The sequence below is a fragment of the Hemicordylus capensis genome, chromosome 2 (genome assembly GCF_027244095.1).
Source record: "Hemicordylus capensis ecotype Gifberg chromosome 2, rHemCap1.1.pri, whole genome shotgun sequence".
Classification (NCBI taxonomy): Eukaryota; Metazoa; Chordata; class Lepidosauria; order Squamata; family Cordylidae; genus Hemicordylus; species Hemicordylus capensis.
Genome location: NC_069658.1, coordinates 222571987 through 222576986, shown reverse-complemented (window position 1 = coordinate 222576986; position 5000 = coordinate 222571987).

The following is a 5000-nucleotide window of genomic DNA, read 5'->3' as shown; positions in this document are numbered from 1 at the left end:
TCCGGCGGGCGGAGGCCAGGTCTACCCCCATAGGCCTCTATGGCGGGTAGACCGGGCCTCCGCTCCCCACTCGGTCCCTTCCCCAGCCTGCCTGCCTGCCTGCCGGCGGGGCGTTAAGCCCGGGAAGGGAGGTGGGAGCCCCGGCCAGGGGAAGCGGATCCTTAAGCCCCGGGGACGCCCCCCCCTCCCACTGTGGAAAATTAAGCCCCGGAGGGAGTGTTCTTCCCGGGGGGAAGCGGCGGGCTCTCCAGGCCGGGCCGGCCGGAGGCCCGGAGGCCAGGTCTACCCGGCGGGCGGAGGCCAGGTCTACCCGCCATTCAGGCCTATGCGGGTAGACCGGGCCTCCGGGGGGCGGAGGCCAGGTCTACCCGCCACTCAGGCCTATGCGGGTAGACCGGGCCTCCGGCGGGCGGAGGCCAGGTCTACCCGCCATTCAGGCCTATGCGGGTAGACCGGGCCTCCGGCGGGCGGAGGCCAGGTCTACCCGCCATTCAGGCCTATGCGGGTAGACCGGGCCTCCGGCGGGCGGAGGCCAGGTCTACCCGCCATTCAGGCCTATGCGGGTAGACCGGGCCTCCGGCGGGCGGAGGCCAGGTCTACCCGCCATTCAGGCCTATGCGGGTAGACCGGGCCTCCGGCGGGCGGAGGCCAGGTCTACCCGCCATTCAGGCCTATGCGGGTAGACCGGGCCTCCGGCGGGCGGAGGCCAGGTCTACCCGCCATTCAGGCCTATGCGGGTAGACCGGGCCTCCGGCGGGCGGAGGCCAGGTCTACCCGCCATTCAGGCCTATGCGGGTAGACCGGGCCTCCGGCGGGCGGAGGCCTGGTCTACCCCCATAGGCCTCTATGGCGGGTAGACCGGGCCTCCGCTCCCGACTCGGTCCCTTCCCCAGCCTGCCTGCCTGCCTGCCGGCGGGGCCTTAAGCCCGGGAAGTGAGGTGGGAGCCCCGGCCAGGGGAAGCGGATCCTTAAGCCCCGGGGACGCCCCCCCCCCCCACTGTGGAAAATTAAGCCCCGGAGGGAGTGTTCTTCCCGGGGGGAAGCGGCGGGGTCTCCAGGCCGGGCCGGCTGGAGGCCCGGAGGCCAGGTCTACCCGGCGGGCGGAGGCCAGGTCTACCCGCCATTCAGGCCTATGCGGGTAGACCGGGCCTCCGGCGGGCGGAGGCCAGGTCTACCCCCATAGGCCTCTATGGCGGGTAGACCGGGCCTCCGCTCCCCACTCGGTCCCTTCCCCAGCCTGCCTGCCTGCCTGCCGGCGGGGCCTTAAGCCCGGGAAGGGAGGTGGGAGCCCCGGCCAGGGGAAGCGGATCCTTAAGCCCCGGGGACGCCCCCCCCTCCCACTGTGGAAAATTAAGCCCCGGAGGGAGTGTTCTTCCCGGGGGGAAGCGGCGGCGTCTCCAGCCCCGGCCGGACGGAGGCCCGGAGGCCAGGTCTACCCGGCGGGCGGAGGCCAGGTCTACCCGCCATTCAGGCCTATGCGGGTAGACCGGGCCTCCGGCGGGCGGAGGCCTGGTCTACCCCCATAGGCCTCTATGGCGGGTAGACCGGGCCTCCGCTCCCGACTCGGTCCCTTCCCCAGCCTGCCTGCCTGCCTGCCGGCGGGGCCTTAAGCCCGGGAAGGGAGGTGGGAGCCCCGGCCAGGGGAAGCGGATCCTTAAGCCCCGGGGACGCCCCCCCTCCCACTGTGGAAAATTAAGCCCCGGAGGGAGTGTTCTTCCCGGGGGGAAGCGGCGGCGTCTCCAGCCCCGGCCGGACGGAGGCCCGGAGGCCAGGTCTACCCGGCGGGCGGAGGCCAGGTCTACCCGCCATTCAGGCCTATGCGGGTAGACCGGGCCTCCGGGGGGCGGAGGCCAGGTCTACCCGCCATTCAGGCCTATGCGGGTAGACCGGGCCTCCGGAGGGCGGAGGCCAGGTCTACCCCCATAGGCCTCTATGGCGGGTAGACCGGGCCTCCGCTCCCCACTCGGTCCCTTCCCCAGCCTGCCTGCCTGCCTGCCGGCGGGGCCTTAAGCCCGGGAAGGGAGGTGGGAGCCCCGGCCAGGGGAAGCGGATCCTTAAGCCCCGGGGACGCCCCCCCTCCCACTGTGGAAAATTAAGCCCCGGAGGGAGTGTTCTTCCCGGGGGGAAGCGGCGGCGTCTCCAGCCCCGGCCGGACGGAGGCCCGGAGGCCAGGTCTACCCGGCGGGCGGAGGCCCGGTCTACCCGCCATTCAGGCCTATGCGGGTAGACCGGGCCTCCGGCGGGCGGAGGCCAGGTCTACCCGCCACTCAGGCCTATGCGGGTAGACCGGGCCTCCGGCGGGCGGAGGCCCGGTCTACCCGCCATTCAGGCCTATGCGGGTAGACCGGGCCTCCGGCGGGCGGAGGCCAGGTCTACCCGCCATTCAGGCCTATGCGGGTAGACCGGGCCTCCGGCGGGCGGAGGCCAGGTCTACCCGCCATTCAGGCCTATGCGGGTAGACCGGGCCTCCGGCGGGCGGAGGCCAGGTCTACCCGCCATTCAGGCCTATGCGGGTAGACCGGGCCTCCGGCGGGCGGAGGCCAGGTCTACCCGCCATTCAGGCCTATGCGGGTAGACCGGGCCTCCGGCGGGCGGAGGCCAGGTCTACCCCCATAGGCCTCTATGGCGGGTAGACCGGGCCTCCGCTCCCGACTCGGTCCCTTCCCCAGCCTGCCTGCCTGCCTGCCGGCGGGGCGTTAAGCCCGGGAAGGGAGGTGGGAGTCCCGGCCAGGGGAAGCGGATCCTTAAGCCCCGGGGACGCCCCCCCTCCCACTGTGGAAAATTAAGCCCCGGAGGGAGTGTTCTTCCCGGGGGGAAGCGGCGGCGTCTCCAGGCCGGGCCGGCTGGAGGCCCGGAGGCCAGGTCTACCCGGCGGGCGGAGGCCAGGTCTACCCGCCATTCAGGCCTATGCGGGTAGACCGGGCCTCCGGCGGGCGGAGGCCAGGTCTACCCGCCATTCAGGCCTATGCGGGTAGACCGGGCCTCCGGCGGGCGGAGGCCTGGTCTACCCCCATAGGCCTCTATGGCGGGTAGACCGGGCCTCCGCTCCCGACTCGGTCCCTTCCCCAGCCTGCCTGCCTGCCTGCCGGCGGGGCCTTAAGCCCGGGAAGGGAGGTGGGAGCCCCGGCCAGGGGAAGCGGATCCTTAAGCCCCGGGGACGCCCCCCCCCCCCACTGTGGAAAATTAAGCCCCGGAGGGAGTGTTCTTCCCGGGGGGAAGCGGCGGGGTCTCCAGGCCGGGCCGGCTGGAGGCCCGGAGGCCAGGTCTACCCGGCGGGCGGAGGCCAGGTCTACCCGCCATTCAGGCCTATGCGGGTAGACCGGGCCTCCGGCGGGCGGAGGCCAGGTCTACCCCCATAGGCCTCTATGGCGGGTAGACCGGGCCTCCGCTCCCCACTCGGTCCCTTCCCCAGCCTGCCTGCCGGCGGGGCCTTAAGCCCGGGAAGGGAGGTGGGAGCCCCGGCCAGGGGAAGCGGATCCTTAAGCCCCGGGGACGCCCCCCCTCCCACTGTGGAAAATTAAGCCCCGGAGGGAGTGTTCTTCCCGGGGGGAAGCGGCGGCGTCTCCAGCCCCGGCCGGACGGAGGCCCGGAGGCCAGGTCTACCCGGCGGGCGGAGGCCCGGTCTACCCGCCATTCAGGCCTATGCGGGTAGACCGGGCCTCCGGCGGGCGGAGGCCAGGTCTACCCGCCATTCAGGCCTATGCGGGTAGACCGGGCCTCCGGCGGGCGGAGGCCAGGTCTACCCGCCACTCAGGCCTATGCGGGTAGACCGGGCCTCCGGCGGGCGGAGGCCCGGTCTACCCGCCATTCAGGCCTATGCGGGTAGACCGGGCCTCCGGCGGGCGGAGGCCAGGTCTACCCGCCATTCAGGCCTATGCGGGTAGACCGGGCCTCCGGCGGGCGGAGGCCAGGTCTACCCGCCATTCAGGCCTATGCGGGTAGACCGGGCCTCCGGCGGGCGGAGGCCAGGTCTACCCGCCATTCAGGCCTATGCGGGTAGACCGGGCCTCCGGCGGGCGGAGGCCAGGTCTACCCGCCATTCAGGCCTATGCGGGTAGACCGGGCCTCCGGCGGGCGGAGGCCAGGTCTACCCCCATAGGCCTCTATGGCGGGTAGACCGGGCCTCCGCTCCCGACTCGGTCCCTTCCCCAGCCTGCCTGCCTGCCTGCCGGCGGGGCGTTAAGCCCGGGAAGGGAGGTGGGAGTCCCGGCCAGGGGAAGCGGATCCTTAAGCCCCGGGGACGCCCCCCCTCCCACTGTGGAAAATTAAGCCCCGGAGGGAGTGTTCTTCCCGGGGGGAAGCGGCGGCGTCTCCAGGCCGGGCCGGCTGGAGGCCCGGAGGCCAGGTCTACCCGGCGGGCGGAGGCCAGGTCTACCCGCCATTCAGGCCTATGCGGGTAGACCGGGCCTCCGGCGGGCGGAGGCCAGGTCTACCCGCCATTCAGGCCTATGCGGGTAGACCGGGCCTCCGGCGGGCGGAGGCCTGGTCTACCCCCATAGGCCTCTATGGCGGGTAGACCGGGCCTCCGCTCCCGACTCGGTCCCTTCCCCAGCCTGCCTGCCTGCCTGCCGGCGGGGCCTTAAGCCCGGGAAGGGAGGTGGGAGCCCCGGCCAGGGGAAGCGGATCCTTAAGCCCCGGGGACGCCCCCCCCCCCCACTGTGGAAAATTAAGCCCCGGAGGGAGTGTTCTTCCCGGGGGGAAGCGGCGGGGTCTCCAGGCCGGGCCGGCTGGAGGCCCGGAGGCCAGGTCTACCCGGCGGGCGGAGGCCAGGTCTACCCGCCATTCAGGCCTATGCGGGTAGACCGGGCCTCCGGCGGGCGGAGGCCAGGTCTACCCCCATAGGCCTCTATGGCGGGTAGACCGGGCCTCCGCTCCCCACTCGGTCCCTTCCCCAGCCTGCCTGCCGGCGGGGCCTTAAGCCCGGGAAGGGAGGTGGGAGCCCCGGCCAGGGGAAGCGGATCCTTAAGCCCCGGGGACGCCCCCCCTCCCACTGTGGAAAA